General features: G+C 40.4%; 1 long non-coding RNA gene across 1 annotated transcript in view; it reads right to left on the reverse strand.

The window, feature by feature from the left end:
- The window catches only part of LOC139318379 (uncharacterized), an 87,341-nt gene that overhangs the window by 49,927 nt on the left and 15,824 nt on the right, over positions 1-21,590 (reverse strand). Inside the window, exon 2 of the long non-coding RNA XR_011600506.1 lies at positions 15,764-15,833. This is a non-coding gene — a long non-coding RNA (uncharacterized lncRNA). The remainder of the gene's footprint in view (positions 1-15,763; positions 15,834-21,590) is intronic.

Below are 21,590 nucleotides of genomic sequence, written 5' to 3' on the forward strand. Positions count from 1 at the left end.
GATTGTTTCTGCACAAAATTGGAAAGCAGAAAAAATACCTTTGGAAGGAGAAGTAATTAAAAAAAATTTAGACTGTGCAGAAATTAATAGAGTAACTTTGATGATCAAAGAAAGAGAGGATTTAGAATATTTTAAAATATGGGATCAATTTTACCATTGGTTAGAAAAGTGATATAGATAAGCAAATTAATAGTTATGTAGGAAAATGGTATAATTAGAATACTGTACTTGTGGAGAATGCTGTAATAGATTTGGTGAAAATGAAGACAGAAGAAACAACAAAAAGATGAAGCCATGGAGAAAACACCGAGATGTCCCATGGAAGGAATGGCTGTTGTATTAAATGTTTGTTTGTGTATAAAAGAAAAGAAAAATTATATAAAAAAAGAAAGAAAGAAGATTAAGTACAAAGAAGACCAAATTAATGACAACAGGTACAGCAACCAAACTTAGAACTGGTACCGTGGATATTGAAGAAGTGGACAGCTCTTGCTTTCTAAAGTTATCAATGTTAAAGGCAACCTCTGTCCCCGTCCCCGCACCGAGAAATACGAAAGCATTGGAAATGCCATGATGTAGTTAGATGTACAAAAACCAGAATCAGATCAGAATCACGGCAGCCAATTATTTTCCCTTTTGACACACTGTGAAAATGAAACTTGGACTTCGAAGGAGGAGAATGGAAAGAACATTAATGCTATTTAACGTTGGTGTTGGACATACCATGGACAGCCAAGAAAGAAGTGGACCAACAAAAGGTGAACCCAGTTTACAGACAAAAGTCTGTAATGCTGGAAAATGTTAAAGGTGGAGTCAGTTATAATGGTGACAGGTGCAATAATGGAAGACTTGTAGGATCAGGTGGAGGACAGATCAACCAGGAGAAAATCTATCTCTATCATCTCCTTTTAACAACCCCATAATCCCTTGCGGGATGGAGTCTGGACAATTGAATGGAGCTGAGTATTTACTGGCTGGATGCCCTTCCTGTCACCAATGTGGAGTTATATTCAGCAGATATATTTTCAACATGCCCAGAGAGAGAAATCTCTGCCTCTACCTAGGATTGAACTCACAGCATCTCTATGATAGCTAAAACTGCTGTGGTCATCTTAGCTATCCCACAGATAACATTTTTATCCAGGATGATATGCTGAATAGCACATAAATGTCAATATTCATGCACTGTAGCTGGACTTAGAGAATACACCGAATACTGATAGCATAAATTTTGTCTGATCGTCATTAAACTTGGTGTGATCACCATGGGAATGGTCCTGAGAAAACCTCAGGTGTGTGAAAACTAAATGGGTGGTGGTCTGCATCATTTCAGTGATGTCAGTCAGTCAATTGGACCAGTGGTGGGTTGCCCCCGGTTCAGACCAGTTTGCAAGAACCTGTAGTAAAACCAGCAGGAGGCTCCGCCCACCGACCCCAACGTCATCAGGAAGCTTCTGTGCATGCGCATGCGGCCCTGTTGCAAACAGGTCCCGTTGCGAACCGGTAGTAAAGGTAAGTAGGACCCACCCCTGAATGAGACTGATCTTTCAGCTTCCAAACAGAGTACTCATTTCAACAAATCAAATACGCAGGCATGTGGGTGAAATTCTAAATTGGTAGAATTTAAGCTGACACTTTTCTACCTCTTTTGGATAAGGAGATTCTAGAATGCTGTTAAATTAATTCTGTTAAATTAACAGGTAGGTATTGGCACAGGCTATTTGAAGTTTCCCTCACCTTCAACTTTTTTCAAAATTCCCATAATATTCTAATGACTAAAAATGGCTTGGCAGAACGACAGTTCCACCTGTATTATGTCATTTTCTTCTTTTGTTTCCTTTGGAATCTACTTTGCCAGAAAGGTGGGGATGAATTAAAAGTCCTTAAAAAAGGGTTTAAACATTTATTTATTTATTTATTTAATTTGTATACCGCCGTTCTCCAACAGGACTCAGGGCGGTGAACAGCCACGGTAAAAAAAACAACATATAAAATTTAAAAACAATTTAAAAAACATTAAATAATTTTGGCCATCAATTTAAAATAACCCAATTAAAACCAATTATAAATTTAAAACCGCAAGGATGGGGTCAAACATAACTGAGAGGGTGACATACAATGATAGGCTCTCATCCTTTTGTCCGCACTCCACTTTTTGCTGAAAGTGAAGTTTTAGAATTATTCAAACTGCTTTTGATTTAGGGCTTTTATTCTAAGAATATCTGACATCAGGTTTTATTCAAACCATGAGATGAAAAAGACATGATATACAAAGTGCATATCCCCTCTAGTCATTCTCAGTCTGAGTAGAATTTCACCTGGCAAATTTTATGTTAAGTTTTCAACATAATCTGTACACTAACCAGATTTTTAATATAAGGACAAATCCCTTCCATGTAAAGACACAAACAGAAGAACCTTATAGTCAGTTTTATGCTGACTATATCATTGTTTCTTCCACTACATCCTCCAGAACTTGTCAGATGTCTTTGCTCATAAATGACTCATGGACAGGATTTGTTAATATTACAGTGCTTTCCCAATGCAAAATTAGGCCATATGTGTATTCCATTCCCACTTTTCCTTTGATATATTTAGCACTGGAGGGTGTGTGTGTGTGTGTGTGTGTGTGTGTGTGTTTTAAGAAAAACAAACATGATATGGTCATGAACCTTTAGTTGCATAAGCTCCATGGTGTCCAAAAATAAATTCATCCCATCCTCAGCTGATAAAGTGGACTCTATCCCATAAGAGTTACTACTCAATAAATGTGTCAAACTTTTAAGAAGCCTCAGGACTTTGCATTGAATACGATGCTTTCATTCAAGCATTTATAATCATCCACTTTTCCAAATCTGGGAGGGAACACAATATCACTTTGGAAATGAGGAAATGTCACACAACATACGAGAGCCCTGGATCTTCTGGAGCGGAGTGAACTACAGGATCTGAAATGGTTCACAATAACATCCAATGTAGCTAAAGATGCTTGGCGGCAGCAGTAACAGCCAAGACCACCATGGCTGATTATCATGGTCTCAGCACAGAGACTTCCTGTTCAGACTTACAATGACCTTTAAACATTCGGTGACCCTACAGAAAATTCCACTCCCAGTGGGAGGCTGCACCTATCCGTGGCAAGACAGATTAGTAGTGTCAACTTCCCTGGTTTAAGGAAACATAGATTTCCTGATCATGTCTATAAATAACGCAGAAAAACAATCTGTTTTTATTCCTGGACCGCATATTCTTATCTATAGTGATGAGATAAGCGAACAGCTACCACCCACCATATTCACATACTTACACATCCTAACCCTAACCCTAACCCTAACCCTAACCCTAACCCTAACCCTAACCCTAACCCTAACCCTAACCCTAACCCTAACCCTAACTCTGTTCCACTTTTCTCAGCTGGGTCTAAATGTACAAACAATCTATCTGGCCCTTTAGACCACATACAATTCCTAGGTAGAAGCAACCTTTTCCTGCTTCTCCCAAGGCGTTGACATCCTGCTTTCAATAAGTCTACAGAGTTGAACTGGGGTGCTTTCCGCTTTTCTGTACAATCACCAGAGTCTGAAACTCCTGGAAAGACTACAGAACATATGGCGCAATGTAATGGATGATAAATATTTATTTTCATCTTGGAAGATAAGGTCAGCCTGTTTGTCTCCCAAACAAAATGTTGACTCTTCTAATCGCATAAGAAACCTTCCGGGTAGCCTGTGGGGACCATACTTTCTGCATTCAAGAGTTCATCTCGGGTAGCCTTTCCACAATTTATTTTTCTTCCGTTCAGTCATGTCTAGTTCTCAGAGACTGTCTGGACAGATCCCTGCAGTTTTCTTGGCAAGGTTTTTCAGAAGTGGTTTGTTATTGCCTCCTTCCTAGGGGCTGAGAGAAAGTGACAGACCCAAGGTCACCAGGGGTGGGTTCTACTTACCTTTACTACTGGTTCGCAATGGGACCGCTTGAGCTCATACGCTTGAGCTTCTGGGTCCTGATGACATCTGGGTTGGTGGGTGGAGCCTTCCGCTGGTTTTACTACCGGTTCTTGCGAATGAGTCTGAACCAGGGGCAACCCACCACTGAAGGTCACTCGCAGAGGTGGTATTCAGCTGGTTCAGACTGGTTTGCCCGAACCAGTAGCAGAAATTGTGGGTGGGACTGTCGCCCACACCCCAGCTCTATGCCATTCTATTTTGATATGTTTTTGAGGCCAGGCACATACGTGGAAGGCAGGGGCATGTGGACTGGGCGGGCGCGCACACGAAGCAAGTGTGCATACATGGGGTGAACCAGTAGTAACATGATGTGAAACCCACCACTGGTCACCCAGCTGGTTTTGTGTCCATGGCAGGACTAGAACTCATGATCTCCCTGTTCCTAGCCTTAATCACTATGCCAAATAGGCTCTCTTGATGCCCTCTATATATGTTGGGAGTGCAACTCTTAGAATTCCTAGCTTACATGAGCCTGGAAGTTGTAGTCCAAACTTATAAAGGTGGCACTAAATTATAACAATCCTCATGCGATTGGGGACCTAGCATTTAAGTGTCTCAGGCATTGGAGGGATGAGGTGTGCGTGAGTGTGTGGGGGAATCAAGAGTGAAATGTTCCATGGTCTTTCCCTCATTTAATAATCACCATGAAGAAGATTTAAACTATTCAAACTTCCACTATATCCAGTTCTAAAGCATAGCTATAGCCATTCCACTGAACTGTGTCAGCCCTTCAGGGTAGCCTACACAAGAGGAATTTCACCCAAGAATCACAAACCATGAATACTAATACTACCTTCATTGTAGGGTTGCAGTAATAGAATCTCAAAAGTCTGAAAGCCTTTAGGGTTAGGGTTTCTTTAGTTTTACTTTCCAGAAAACTAGGGAGATTTTTTCCCCACACTCATTATAATAAGTAGTACATAGTATATATATATCTATCTCTATCTATCTATCTATCTATCTATCTATCTATCTATCTATCTATCTATCTATCTATTTTCTTAGTTAAGAATCATTAATCTACTCAGTCAGATCAAGGTTCCATAAAAATGCCCATGATTCAGAAGCTTTAATTATGTTAACATTGCATTTTAACCTAAAATCACATTAACATCTTTTGCAGTCACTCTAAACCAGTGATGGCTAACCTTTTTGCCATCATGTGCCAGGAAAGGGGGGGCAGGGGAGATTTGTGTGTGCGCGTGTGTGTGCCCACACCCATAATTCTATGTGCCCTGCCCTGCGAGCGCAACCTCCCTCCCCCCGGTTCCTGGCACGCAAAGGCCCGGTAGGCCCGTTTTTCTTTCTTACCTGGCTCCAGATCCTCTCTATGCATCTGGGAAGGGCGAAAACAGCCTTCCCACCCCCCCCCCAGGCCCTCTGGAGGCAGGAAACAGCCTGTTTCCCTACTTCTGGTGGGCCCAGAAGGCCCAAAAATCAGCTGGCCAGCGCGCTGAACTGGCATGCCCACTGATATGGCTACGCGTGCCATAGGTTCGCCATCATGGCTCTATACACTGTAATCAATGACTGTTTCTAAATCTAAAATATCGTTAGCCCGTACTATACTACTTCTCATTTTTTTTTTTAATTTGATTTATATGCCGCCCTTCTCCGAAGACTCAGGGCGGCTTACAATGTGCTCAGCAATAGCCTTCATCCTTTTGTATATTTATACAAAGTCAGCTTATTGCCCCCACAACTGGGTCCTCAATTTACCTACCTTAGAAAGGATGGAAGGCTGAGTCAACCTTGAGCCTTGGCGAGATTCGAACCCTGCAGTAATTGCAGGCAGCTGGTCTTAATAACCAGCTTAATAACAGGGTGCCTTAAACCCCTGTACTACCAAGGCTCTTTTGAGTTTGAGTTTGTTTCTTACATTGACTTCTGTTAAATATTGTTCTTTTGACTTTAGTGCATTTCTCTACCTTACCAAGATCATTCCTATTTTCTCGGATATTAGAAAGCCCAACTAAATGTTGCTTCATTTTCAAACTTGGCAAGTATTCCCACCACCTCTTCATCACAGTCATTCATGAAAATAAAGGATGAACATAGGATGGATTGACTGACCTTGGACCATGCCTTGAGATACCTCACTCCAATTTGACAAGAATTTTCTGATGATCACCCGCTCCTCTTAATTGCAAGGTGAACACACTTTGCTAACCATTTTTCTACCCAATTCGGATGTTGCTCTGAACTCATCCCCAGCCAAATTTTCTTTAACTGTTCAAGTTTTATAATACAGTAGGGATACCTGTAGACACTTGTTTTTAGAAATATGTGTATAATTATTTGTTTTCTAATTTTCACAAATATGAATGATCAATCTTTTTTCTACTCTCCTCCGTTTTTTAATTAGAATCGTTTGCCGTTGTGCTTTTAATAACTTCCATTTTAGAAATTTCACCTGTCTTTAAGCCCCGTTTTCCTTTAGCATCGCTTTCCTCTGCTTTGTTTCTATGACTATATTTATTACAGTCTAATTTGCAATGGTTGATTAGAATTCATTTTTAGTCCAAGATGCACTCAGCTTCAATTTCCCTTAAAATCAACTATTTCAGCACTTTCCCCCCCAATGTTCCTTCTATTTCTACTTTCCTGGCTTAGTACCTAGTCAAGAGTTTGGAAGTAATCAAGTGGTTGGAAGCAGTTAAGAATTCTGAATTATTATGTGCTTCCCCAAAACTGGTTGGCTCTCTTCTTGAACCAAAGCATATTCCAGGACTCCCTTTTTTGTGTGTGCAAAGTTTTTCTCTAGGACCCCTTGATGTTTGCTGTTCCTGGCAATTACCTAGACTGCATGTCAAAGCTACTGGTAATGGGATATAGTACTTCTGCAGGTACTGAATGCAGAATGAAAGAAAACGATACACATGGGAACAAAAGAGTGTCAATTTGATTTTTACAGAACAAAAATCCTGGCTAAGGATGGAAACCAAGACTCAATCTATATTGAGACTTCTAGAAATGTAAGAGAAATATTGCTGTTAAGTGATTTATTTTTCATGGTTGGGTAGCCAACATAATATTCACTTAGGGATCCATTTTCTTCTGTTTCCAGATATAAGGCTTAATTTCCCATTTGTAGTTAATCTTGATTCCCAGCTCTTTGCGCTGTTAGAGTTTTTTTAAAAAAAATTACATTTACTATTTGTTGAGAGATATTTAAAGGTTGTGTGCCTCTAAATCAGTGTTTCTCAACCTTAAGAGCTTTAAGATGTGTGGACTTCAACTCTCAGAATTCCCCAGCCAGAAATTCTGGGAGTTGAAGTCCACATATCTTGAAGGTGCCAAGGTTGAGGAACACTGATCTAGATACCAATCAGGGATGAAATCCAGCAGGTTCTGACAGGTTCTGGAGAACCGGTAGCGGAAATTTTGAGTAGTTCAGAGAACTGGCAAATGCCACCTCTGGCTGGCCCCAGAGTGGGATGGGAATGGAGATTTTGCAATATCCTTCCCCCAGGAGTGGGGTGGGAATGGAGATTTTGCAGTATCCTTCCCCCTGCCACGCTCACCAAGCTACATCATGCCCACCAAGCCACGCCCACAGAACCGGTAGTAAAAAAACAATTGAATTTCACCATTGATACCAATGGCTAGGGGAAATTAGTAGATCAAGAGGAGATTTTTAATGTGACCTGCCTACAAGGCTTCCTATTGGTATCTGGTGACCATTTTAGAAGCCAGACACTGTGCTGCATGAATGGCGGACTTCCTATCTTCCTATGATGAATAACATGTTTGTCAGTGTTGCAATATTTTCAGGATCAGACTCAATAAAGATAATAGAAGTTAAAGATTTAAATATATTTCTCTTTAATCATAATAGGCATTCTATATTCGCTGAATATTCAAGATAGAAGCAAGGAAAATGGGGAGGATGGCTCCTTTTATATACAAGGGGTGGAGCCAGGAATGGGAGTGGTAAATTATGAATACATTAAAGTCCAAAGAATAAGTTAACCCCTGATGTTCCATATATACATTATTTACACATTAGAGAATAAGGCATTTACATCTGACAAATCCCCCTCTAAATGCCGGTTCGTTATACAACACCAGTTACATTCAGATTCAGGACAATATAATACATATAATTTAGAAGTTAAATATTTGTGTTGTTTAGAAGGTAAGGGTTTTGTTAATATGTCAGCTAATTGTTCAGAAGTATCACAATGTATTGCTTTGATGAATCCGTCTTGAGATAGTTGTCTCACGTGCTTAAATTTTATATCAATATGCCTGGACCTTTGTCCAATTGCATCGGATCTAGATATTTCAATGGCCGCTTTATTGTCTTCATGCATAATAAATGGTAAAGTAGGTTTCTTCCAAACATCTGTGATCAAATCATTGAACCATACAAGGTTATTTGCAGCTTTAGACAAGCAAACATATTCCGCTTCTGTGGTAGAAGTGGCTACCAGTTCTTGTTTACCAGTATACCAGTAAACTGGACAATCGTTCAATAGAAAAACATAACCAGAGGTACTCTTTCTGCATGATGTATCACCAGCCCAATCTGCATCAGCATAACAAGTAATTTTTGGTTCTTTGTCATTATTGGGTTCCAATATTAAACAAAAATCTAATGTACTTTTCAGATATCTTAAAATTCTTTTGACAGCTTCCCAATGATACAAGGTTGGTTTGCTAACATATCTTGACAATAAATTGAGAGGTAATGCAATATCTGGCCTAGTCCAATTAGATATATAAAGGAGTGAACCTATAACTGATCTGTAAAATGTGTTGTCTTTAAACTCAGGGGAAGATTCATCATTGTTTCTAAGAAAATCAGTTTGCATAGGTGTGTCACATGTTTTGGCATTATTTAAGTTACATTTGTTTAGGAGTTCAATGATTTTATCTTTCTGAGTAAGTTTGAATCCCCTTTTAGTTTTGTTAATTTGTACACCAAGGTATTTATTCACTCTACCTAGTGATTTCAATGAGAAGTGTTCGTTTAACTTATTTACAAAGATTTCCCTGCTTTCTTTATGCTTTCCAATATATAAAATATCATCCACATAAATTAATACAAATTCAATATGATCATTACTCTTTTTTACAAAGAAACAGTTATCAGCAGTGGTGGCGTTGAAATCCATGGTCTTAAGTACTTTTACCAAACAATCGTACCATCTTTTGCCAGATTGCTTCAATCCGTACAGACTTTTATTTAATAACCAAATTTCGTTCTTATTAGTGTATTGACTGTGTGGTGCTCTTACATATATTTCCTTATCTAATTTTGCATGTAAGTATGCAGTCTGTATGTCATATTGAAACACGTCTAGATTGAGTGCAGATGCTACTACAAGAGCTGTTTTGACACTCTCTGTTCTCACTGTGGGTGAATATGTGTCAGTATAGTCTTCTGGATATTTTTGTGCATAACCTTGTGCAACTAGTCTGGCCTTGTATAAGGTATTACCTCCTTCTAAATTCTTAATTTTATAAATCCACCTGGTACCTATAATTGTTTTATCCTTAGGTGCGATCGCAGGTGTGAATACATTTAATCCTTGTAAACTTTCCATTTCTTTTTCCATAGCTAGTTCCCATTTTTCTCTTTCTTCACGGGGAAGTTTCAATACTTCCTCATATGTATTAGGTGTTATTTGTTCTCCATCCATATGCATAATATAATCTTTGTATTTATTTGGTATTTGGTTTCTATTATTTCTAATATTTCTTTCAGGTTTGCTATGGTTGTCATGCAAATATCTGGCTTCCTTTTTTGTTAATGTGTCTGTCTTTATTTTATGCTGACTATTTGTCCAAGTTTTGGTTTTGTTCTTACTTTTGTTAATATTTTGATTTTCTGTTGTTCCTTCCTCGCAAGATATATTATCTTTGCTTTTATTAGGAAAAATTTCATTAAGGTGCAACTTAGACCAATTGGCCTGCTCATGAAACACAGCTGTTCTGGATACTATAAATTTGTTATTATTATCAATGAATCTGTACCCTTTGGTTCCAGTTTCGTATCCCATGAATCTTAATCTCCTGGATACGTTTTCTCCCTTTCTCCTCAATTGTTTAGGTATGTGCACGTCTGCAGTAACTCCAAATATGTGCATGTGTGCTAATTTAGGTTTTCTATTGTACATCACCTCATATGGTGTCTTATTCACAATACTGGACCATGTTCTATTTTGAGTGTAATTTGAATAATGTAAGGCTTCTGACCAAAATTGTTTGCCTAAACCAGCATCCTCTAATGTGCATCTAATCATGGTTTGTAGTGTGGAGTTCTTTCTCTCTGCAATCCCATTTTGAAATGCAGAAAATGGATTGGACGTGAAATGTAGCATCCCTCTATCCTTTAACCATTGGGAGAATTCTTTAGACATGAATTCACATCCCCTATCTGTCATAATTTGTTTTATTCTGATATTATGTTGTGTTTCTATGCGTTTGTAGAATTCCTTAAATTTCTGAAAGGTTTCATCCTTGTGCTTTAATGTGTAAACAAAACCATAGCGACTGTAATCATCCACTATTGTTAGGAAGTAACGTTTTCTATAGGTAATTGATGGAGTTAATGGACCAACTAAGTCCATATGTACCAAATCAAAAATATTGTTAGTTGATCTGTTAGATTTTTTTGGTCTGGGACTGGTTTTTAGTTTGGTGGATTTACATACTGAGCATTCTAAATAATTTTCACAATTTTTTATTTTTACACCTTCTGCGTGTTCAGTCATTTTTTGCACTACAGGAAAGCTTGCATGTCCTAACTTCCTATGTAAGATGTGAGCACACTCATCATGAATTGGTTTACCTATTTTTGGTTTCTTCTCATTGTGTGTATTTTTGTTATCATGAGTTATTTTACATTCATCATTGTCACTGTTACTGACATTTTCATCATCTGCTTCAATACAATCTTCCATATTTGAATCAATGTTATGTAACCATCTTTCTTTGGTTATCAGATAGGGTAGACCCCCTTTTATCATCACAGTGCCTACATTTGTTTTGTTCTTTTCTATTGTTGCTTTCCCCTTTGAGAAAACTATATTGATGTCAGATTCTCTGCTTAGTTTTATAGCACTTAGTATGTTGTGAGGTATTTCTGGGATTAATAATACCCCCTCTATTTTCCCTAAACCAGGCAAGGTCACATTTCCTCTGCCTAATACTTGAACCTTTTCTTGATTAGCTACCTTTATCACAAACTTATCTTCTGTAAATGAAGATAATATACTTTTGTTGTTAGTGGTGTGATTTGTTGCACCAGAATCAATAAGCCAATTATTGTTCTCATCTTGTTGTGTTTTGGTGCTGTCTTGTTTATTTAGCCCATTTAGTGACCCAGATTTTCTCTCTTTTGAATTTTCTCTACCCCCTCTACTTTCTCTGTAATTTGGTGGACTTCTATATTTGTGTCTATCTGTGGAAGATTGTCTGTAATTGTATTTGCTCCTATATTCTGGCCTATGTCTCTCCCTTGGGACTTTGGAACAGTCTCTTCTACTGTGTTCCCTGGATCCACAATTGTGGCACCTAAAGGCCTCATTATATTTATCTTGAAAGACTACTTTCCTAAAAGATTTGTGTTCTGTTTGGTTACTGGAACGATTTTTTCTTGAATTGTCTTCTGCTATCAATTTGTTAGATAGACTTTCTATTGATAAATATCCCAAATTAATGGTATCTAAGTGTGACATAAAGCTATCCCATGATGGATCAAGTGAATTGATAATAACACTTTTCATAGTTTGATCTGAAATCACTTCCCCCCTCAATTGCAGCTCAGCTCTTATTTTGTTTAGATTTATCAAATGTTCACTTATAGAAACCCCTGGTTTCACTCTAGAAGAAAAGAAATCCTTAGACATTCTTGTGGTTGTGGCTACGCTATCGCTGTGAAATAGATTAAACATGCATTGAATTATTTCTGATACAGTTAGGTTTGGTTTGATGCTATGATACATTGCAGGAGACACGCTAGAAATTATTATGAAAAATGCTCTATGATGTAAACAATCTATTTTTAAAGTCCAAGGTCTTCTTGGAGGACTAGTTATAAAGAATAGTAAATTTTCTTTCATAAAAATAACCTGAAGCTGTTGGTACCACTCTTGTAAATTAATGCCATCAACTCTAAGTTTTGGGAAGTCACTGGGTAAGTTCCCCACATTATTTTGTCCATTACTTACAACCTGAGGCAGTCCGTGGTCTCTCAAGTGCAGGAAATTACAGAACGGCATTGGGATGCTTGTAACGAGTCTGCGCGGTTCTCTGGCCAGTTCAAGTCTTTCGGGGCCGTCTACGTAGTTTTGCACATGCGCGTTGCTCATTTCTTCTTTGGCGCCGTTGTGGAAGGTTCTCTCCATTTCAGCTCTCTCGATCCGCTCCTCTTCAGATGAGTCGGTCTCTGGCTCGGTTTTTGGGGCTTTGGTGATGGCGGCGGTTCTTCTCTTTCTCTTGTGTGCGCTGGCACTCGATTCTGTCTGCGGTGTAGGACGGAATCGGCATGGCTCTCTGGGCTCGGGTGTCGTCGTTTTCGAAGTCAGGATGGGAGCGTGCAGGTCTTGAGTTGTCGGTTTGATTTCTTGCTTCTTCGTTGATGTCTTGGAAATTTTCAATCTTGGCCCAAAAGCAGCAAAAAGTGTTTTCATTGCTGACTTTACTTGAGACTTTGTTAAATCGTCTTCACTTTCTGATTTTGGTTCATCTGAAGAGTTTGAGACTTCTTTTTCACTTTCTTCGTCTGATAGCGTTTTTCGCGCCAGAAATTTTGAACTGAGCGTTTTGATTGGCTCTGCTTCACTCTCTTTTGAAGTTCGTTGAAACCAAGATGGCTGCCATTCAAAATTTCGCGCGGGGTTACATCTTTTCTTTTTTACAACTATTTTCTCAGTAGTCATTTCACTCACAGTTTTTTGATCTTTGGGTTTTTCTTTAATGATGTTTTTCTCTCTCGCTGCTCCGCTGTTCCTCAGCATCTCCTGGAGGTCCGCGATGAGGCTTTCATCATTCTTTTGGCTTTTTAGTATTTTTAATATCTCTGACCTGAGTTCGTTATTTTCTATCTCGATTTCTTCCTGGTCGTTATTTTCACTCATCAGTTCTTCTTCTTCAGTGGTGTATTCTTCGGATTCTCTCGAAATCGCATTAGTGGATTCGTTGATCATCTCTTGATCAGTTTCTATTTCTTTGCTGTAGGCCCTGGTGTTGGGCCTATCTTTCTTGGACATTTTTAATTACTTATTGAGTCAATTAACCATCCTCTGCTACCAGCTTGTTGCAATATTTTCAGGATCAGACTCAATAAAGATAATAGAAGTTAAAGATTTAAATATATTTCTCTTTAATCATAATAGGCATTCTATATTCGCTGAATATTCAAGATAGAAGCAAGGAAAATGGGGAGGATGGCTCCTTTTATATACAAGGGGTGGAGCCAGGAATGGGAGTGGTAAATTATGAATACATTAAAGTCCAAAGAATAAGTTAACCCCTGATGTTCCATATATACATTATTTACACATTAGAGAATAAGGCATTTACATCTGACAGTCAGGAAGGGGAAAGAGAAAGGATTCATCACTCTAAGATTTTTAGGCTCCCAAATTCTTTGTATGCTCCACATGCACAAAATCGCAGAACTTATTTCATTTATTTATATTTATTTGCCTTTTGCTGTATTTCCAAGGTAGCTTATAATAGAAATATAGAATTAATATTAAAAACAGTCCAGAAGAGACTAAGGAAATTCAAAGAGCTTGATCTGTTTTGTGGCTTGAGCTTTAGCTCCTCAATTGAGAACACTGGAGCCATCAAATGGCTTTATTCTTGTTCTTTTTAAATGTTCCTCCCTGGTTTTTTTCATTTCACTGCTTTTTAAATCAAGAGCTACCAGAGTCCAGCCACAGACACATGGACAAGCTCAGAGATGGTATTCAGCCGATTTGGACTGGTTCAGGTGAACCGGTAATGGAAATTGCAGTGGGACTGCCTTCCTGCCCTGGCTCTATGCCATCCTATTTAGACACGTTTTTGAGGCTGGGTGCAGGTGTGGAAGGTGTGCGTCCAAGCAAAGCACATGCGTGGAAGGCCGGGTGCATGCTCAGAAGGGACGCACATCAGGGGTGGATTCTATTTACCTTTACTACCGGTTCGCAACAGGATCACACGCATGCACAAGTGAAGTGAGTGCGCGTGCCGAGCTTCTGCGCATGCACAGAAGCTTCTGCACATGCGCAGGTCACCTATGATGACATCCGGGGCGGGGGGTGGAGCCTCCTGCTGGTTTTACTACCGGTTCTTGCGAACCGGTCTCAACCGGGGACAACCCACCACTGGCGCACATGTGCGAAGCGAGCGTGTGCACGGTGAACCGGTGGTAACAAAACGTGAAACCTACTGCTGGACAAGCTTCTCTTTAGCTTCCTAGGTAGCCAACTGTCCAGAAGTTAGTGAAACATCACAAGTCACGTCTGTCACAATCATGCTTTTCTTTTAATTCCAAGTTTCTAGAAAGAATGGAATCAGCTGATCATTTTCAGAAGGATGACAGGAGGGGTGACCTCTTGATCCCAAACTTGCCTCCAGATTCTTCCTTTAAGCTCCTAAGCCAACTACTCCTTCAACCACGATAGCATTTTCTCCAAGCTGAATCCCAATATTTAGCCTGAGTTAAGGAAGATCTACGTACGATAGACCACTCATCCAGCACTTCTGATTTTTGATGTTAGCAGCAATCAGGGGTGAAATCCAACAGGTTCTGACAGGTTCTGGAGAACCAACAGTGGCAATTTTGAATAGTTTGGAGAACCGGCAAATACCACCTCTGGCTGGCCCCAGAGTGGGTGGGAATGGAGATTTTGCAATATCCTTCCGCCAGGAGTGGGGAGGGAATGGGGATTTTGCAGTATCCTTCCCCTGGAGTGGGGAGGGAATGGAGATTTTGCGGTATCCTTCCCCTGGAGTGGGGAGGGAACTGAGATTTTGCAGTATCCTTCCCTTGGAGTGGGGAGGGAATAGAGATTTTGCAGTATCCTTCCCCTGCCATGCCCACCAAGCCACACCCACCAAGGCACACCACGCCCACCAAGCCACGCCCACAGAACCGGTAGTAAAAACATTTGGATTTCACCACAGAGCTGTATGCTGAGACCATTATTCCCACGATCCTTAGGAAGACAAATTGGAACTTTAAGACATTTCATAAGCCCAAAACTTTATGGGTTATCAATGCGTGAAAAAAAGAGTTGGGGCTTCAATTGTGCAATCACAGCTACGATATTGCCTTTTTTTGGTCCCTCCCTGCAGACTTCCCTATTCTTAAGACAGAAGGAGAATATCAGTACAGCTATAACAAAAGACACACCATCACTATGGAAAGGACAACTGAAATGCCTTTTCTGGGGAGCTTCAACAGGCCTCCCATTTGTGAGAAATTCAACAGCAAGCCTAAAAGGTATTTCCCCCCTCCACCCCACCATCTTCGCTGATTTCTCTTGCTGTTTGAGATTGTCAGCGACTATTGATATATAATACTAATTTTTCCAGTTGATATATGTTGTATTATTGTTCTATTTTTATCTGTTATTGGAGGTTGCCAAGGAGACACTGTCCTAAAAGTTGTAACACAAGTCATGGAAGCCAAACGAAGAAATAATTTTCTCATCCTTATTAAACACATGTTTGTTCCTGGGTTGTATCCATCCAGCGATCATCATCATCATCATCATCATCATCGCCCTCCCCCCACCATGTCTGATTCCTACCTGCTGGGCAGTTGCACCTCTGGTAGATATCTCTAGTCTCCCGATGTCTTGGCAAATTGAAGTTTATCCTCTGTAAAATGAATGAGGAGGAAAGCAACATTAGCGATTACAAAGCCAAAGGTTTCTGCTTGCTAAAAAAAAACATTTTTGTGTGTGTGGGTGGAATCAGCTCTGAACTACAAGGAAGAAGAGACATCTGTTCCTGGGTCAAAAACAGACAACAGCCTTCAATTCTAATCTCAACATCAGTTTGACTGAAAGCAGATAGAACTCAGTGAACGCAATTGCTACACAGCATCTCTGCTGTACAGTCTGAACCACAATTGTGTGCTTTTTCCGTCTAAAAGGACTATTACCCAATTAGAAGAGTTGGAGAGAAGTTATAATTATGGAAGCTTTGGAGCACATCTTACCTTGCTTTGTTTATGGTCGCCATGAGATCATAACCTAAAAGAAGGCCTCCTGCAGTGAGACAGCCTAATCCAGTGATGGTTAACCTTTTTGGTGCCAAGTGCCTGTAGCGTGTGTGCCCGACCCCCCAAAATGCAATGCGAGCACCCCCCTGTGCATGCACCCTGTCCCTACGCATGCACGTGCGTCCCCGTCAGTGGTGGGTTCCTCCCGGTTCGGCCCGGTTCTCCCGAGCTGGTAGTAGTGACGATATGACGTCACTGAACCGCGCCCCCCACCCCTGGCACCCCAACCCACCCCCCATGTTATTCTTACCTTTTATTTGGCCCCACCCCCAATCTATTGCTGCCTCCTGAGTCCCAGCTGATGGCTAGAGAGAAAAAAACTGTTTAAACTCTTGCCACAGGGCTTCAAAGGGCCACCCTACAGCTGATCAGTGTTAAAAGAAAACAAATGGGTAGACCAGTGCCTGCAAAAATACATGAGTAGATCAGTGCCTGCAAAAATAAATGGGTAGACCAGTGCCTGCAAAAATACATGAGTAGATCAGTGCCTGCAAAAATACATGAGTAGACCGGTGCCTCTAAAAACAAATGAGTAGACTGGTGCCTCCAAAAAGAAATGAGTAGACCGGTACAGCTCTGCAAGCAGTTAAAAGCCTGGTAAACCAGTTCCTCTACTAAATCCTAAAGAATAGTCACATGACCATCAAGCCACACCCACAAAATAAGCCACACCCACAGAACCAGTAGTAAAAAAATTTAGAACCTACCCCTGGTCACCGTGAATGCATGCGCGTCCCCCACGCATGCACCCCAGCCCACAAGCATGCGCCCTGACCCTCCCCACCCCATTTTGGATTCCAGGTTCATGCAGGAGGCTTTCCAGGCCCAAAACGGGGCACCAGGGGGCCTCACGCAGCACCCCCATACCCCGTTTTGGCTTCCACGTTGGTCAAGGCTTTCCAGGCCCAAAATGAGGCATAGGGGGTTGCATGTATGAACCCCCAAAATGCAATGAGAGTGCCCCCCGTGCATGTGCAGCAGAGACCCGAAGATCAGCTGGCCGGCGGAAGGCACGCACACGTGTGCGGTGGAGCTGGGCTGGGGCAACGGCTGACATGCCCGCAGAGTGTGTGCCACCTGTGGCACGCGTGCCATAGGTTCGCCATCACAGGCCTAATCCATGTGGGCTCTACTGTAGTGTTTGCATGAATTTACCACATATTTCCTTCCTCTGATCATTTTATGAGATTTGAGAGCCTCTTTTCACTACTTGGCCAACAGGAATGAGACATGGAATTGGGAAAATTCAGCCCCACTCTGTTGGGGATATGAAAAAAATGTGTGTTTTACTTCACATTATAATGATAAATTATCTCGGAACTCTAAGATTCGGGTTTTCCCAGTATACCTACCCTAATAAGTGGAATTCTGAGAAAATGCTTGCCTCAGAGGTTTTAATTGGAGTTGGGGTTTTCTGGAACGCTGACACCTTAAATGTAACTGGGGCAGCCTTTTTTTTTTTTTTTTTTTTTACCAAAAGCATCATTAATACTTTCCTGGTCCCAGCTAGTTATGCATCTCTGTATTGTGGTTATATGATACCCTTATATAACCACGATACGTAGATCAAGACCACAAGTAAACATCTTGGACAAGCTCCTTCCTAATTCCTTTCTCTTCTTAGGATAAAGAGAAGGAAGAGGAAAGTACATTCTGGCTTGCAGCTTTCTAAATTTACAAAAAAGTAATACTGACTTCCATGGCATTGATTTCTACTTCTGGTCTGCCTTGAAAGCCTCACACTACTTTACTGTTTCGCCAAATGCATATGCTCCAGCGTTCAGTAGTAAATAGGAATAATATTTTTATGCAATTTTGATGTATGACACTCCGTTATTGCTCTCTTCAAATTGCGTCCATTTCACTTTTTACCGCTAAGGCCAATAAATATTGAGTACAAGAAACTCTAAGCGAAGAAATCATTTCTGTGAAAACTCCCCCAGTTTGCTGTAAATTAGGAATTCAACAGCCTACACAGTTGTGATATTGATTGTTAGTCAGTATTTAGAATATTTGACAGTCAAATTATAATAAATATATTCACAGGAATGATGTTTGTACAAATTTGTACAAATGCCTACATGGCTCAGGGCCAGGTTATCTTCGAGACCGCCTTCTATCACATAGCTCCCAGGGACCGGTAAGATCCCACAGAGTTGGTCTCCTCTGGGTCCCATCAGCTAAACAATGCCGGCTGGCGGGCCCGCGGGGGAGGGCCTTCTCTGTGGCTGCCCCAGCTCTCTGGAACCAGTTACCTCCTGAGATCCGGACCATCCCCACTCTATTGGCCTTCCGAAAAGTGGTGAAGACCTGGCTTTTCCAGCAGGCCTGGGGCCGTTGATCTCGCTGTTGTGATCTGGTGAGATCCGGCCATGAATGGTGTGAATGGATTTTAATTGTTTTTAATTTTAATTTTTAATGTTTTTATATATGGTTTTTAAATGCATTGTAAGCCGCCTTGAGTCTTCGGAGAAAGGCGGCATACAAGTTGAACAAATAAAATAAAATAAATAAATAAATTTGAAGAGTAAGAGTGCAAAGGGAAACACTTTTTTTGCTGAGGAGAAAAACCAAAAAAATAAATTGCTGATGTTCTTTTAAAGAAGATTAAACTCTTTACTGGATTGCACAGATACAGTTAAGAAACACCACCTGTATTTTCAGTCCATCGGGCATGGTATTCACTTTCCTATATCCACAAACTTGCTGAGAGGAGCCAAGGTAGTTAGGAATAAGATCTATCTTTAACCTTCTTAATCTATTTTTAAGATCTAATATATGTGACCTGGATTTCATTAACCCTGAGAAATCCAGCAATCCTTCTCCTCAGAATACACATACATCCTTAAAAACTTGATAGATTTAATGAATTCCTCTTTGATGGATTTAATGATATTCTTTAACATTCCTAAATATCTGCTCCTAATTTTCATACAGTACGTGCATTTTCCGATAGTTGGGCCTATTAGATTTGGATTGGACCAGGATTATGAGTAATTATCTCTCCAAGACTATAAAATCAATGGCTGGATAAGGGTCCAAAGAATAGGCTGGCACTGCTCTGTTAAAAGACAGGTAAGAGCAACACATTTTTTAGCATTTTTCTTGTGCCTCACAATCTGGAGCTTTCATACTTCTCGGTTATGGAGATTGACGCTGCATGTTCTTGTCAATAAAGTCTTAAAGTTCTACAGAGTAAGTGTAAACTATGTAAGGTACAGGGGTGGGTTCTAAAATTTTTTACTACCAGTTCTGTGGGCATGGCTTATTTTGTGGGTGTGGCTTGATGGTCATGTGACAATTCTTTAGGATTTAGCAGAGGTACTGGTCTACCAGGCTTTTAACTGCTTGCAGAGCTGTACTGATCTACTCATGTATTTTTGCAGGCACTGGTCTCCCCATTTATTTTTGCAGGCACTGATCTACTCATGTATTTTTGCAGGCACTGGTCTCCCCATTTATTTTTGCAGGCACCGATCTACTCATGTATTTTTGCAGGCACTGGTCTCCCCATTTATTTTTGCAGGCACCGGTCTACTCATGTATTTTTGCAGGCACTGGTCTCCCCATTTATTTTTGCAGGCACTGATCTACTCATGTATTTTTGCAGGCACTGGTCTCCCCATTTATTTTTGCAGGCACTGATCTACTCATGTATTTTTGCAGGCACTGGTCTACCCATTTATTTTTGCAGGCACCGGTCTACTCATGTATTTTTTCAGGCACTGGTCTACCCATTTATTTTGCAGGCACCGGTCTACTCATTTGTTTTCTTTTAACACTGATCAGCTGTAGGGTGGCCCTTTGAAGCCTCACGGCAAGGTTTTTTTCCCTCTAGCCATCAGCTGGGACTCAGGAGGTAGCAATAGATTGGGGGTGGGGCCAAATAAAAGGTAAGAATAATGTGGGGGGTGGGGGGGGTGGGGGGAGGGGGGGAGAACCGGTTTGGTGACATCATATTGTCACCGCTACCGGCTCGGTGGAACCAGGAGGAACCGGGAGGAACCCACCACTGGTAAGGTAGCTTGCTCGATGACATTTCATCCTTATGCTTTGAAGTCCCAGATAATCAGCACAATACAATAACATGGCGTCCTTTAACAAAAACATTGATGCAAATACATATCTGTCCTGGGATCCTTCCAGCTGCATGCTTACCTCAAGACTATTGGCAATGAAAGATTCTAATTCTGGACCTTGGATCTTCTTAAGCGTGTATATAACATTTCACTGAGGGCCATAAATAGGACATGAGTATCATTCAGTCTAATCTGTAACCTGGACTTTAAAGACATAGTTCATTCATTTTATCCTCTCTAGTGTTAATTTAAACATCTTACCGTAGGAGTCTGCCATTTAAAGTAAGGCGGTTCCATTAGGAGCTGATGGGTAAAATATGCCATTCGTTCTGGTGAGTTCAGGGATGAGGACACGTGGCATGATTTACATGGTCAGAAGGGGTTTGGGACAAGTCATCCTCTAACGCAGAGGTCCCCAAACTTGGCAGCTTTAAGACTTGTGGACTTCAACTCCCAGAATTCTCCAGCCAGCTATGCTGGAGTTGAAGTCCACAAGTCTTAAAGCTGCCAAGTTTGAAGATCTCTGCTCTAATGGGTGGAATTTAATGCTTAATTCTCAGCCCAATGATACACTCATTATGGTTACCAGAACATGACAGGTGCAAAGAGAATAGTTCAGTAAAGTGGAGAGAAAGATGTAAAAAAAAAAAATGTTTTCAATGTCTTTCAATGACTACAAAAATGCCCAAAAGTTAAACACTAGAAAGAGTTCTCAAAAAAAGTGAGCCTTAAGAAGCAAACAAAATATTTGACATCATTTAGGTATTCTGGAATATATTTTCAAGCATATAGGGCAGCAGGGAAGAAACTGTGCAATTTTTAGAGGGATTCAGGAAATGTTTGTGCGAAATAAAATGAGGATGTTAGATAGAAGTCATTGAAGACAAACGTCTACAGTGATTTGGCTACCTAAAGAAAATTAGGGTATATTGTTATTCATTGCAATCATATTAGATATATGTGATGATTGAGAAACCTTGAGTATTTAATTTTTCAAGAGTCCAAATTCTGTACAGTAATCCCTAAGCAAAGAAATCTAGACACACAGAATCACAGAGAACGCCAAGATGTCACTTAGAGTTCACTTAAAGCACAGCAAATTTCATTTTAAAACAGCATGAAATCTGGTCCAATTTACAAACTATACATTTTGGAGGGCCTTTAACTATGGTGGTTCAATATCTTCCCATTAGCATTGTTGGAGGGTAAATACACCGAATCCTTTACAAAGGTTTTGTCCTTGAAAAGATGGGAGCATTGAATCATAGGATC

This window comes from Pituophis catenifer, unplaced genomic scaffold (genome assembly GCF_029215685.1).
Source record: "Pituophis catenifer annectens isolate HBS135680 unplaced genomic scaffold, rPitCat1.0.hap2 SCAF_6, whole genome shotgun sequence".
In the NCBI taxonomy this organism is placed as follows: domain Eukaryota; kingdom Metazoa; phylum Chordata; class Lepidosauria; order Squamata; family Colubridae; genus Pituophis; species Pituophis catenifer.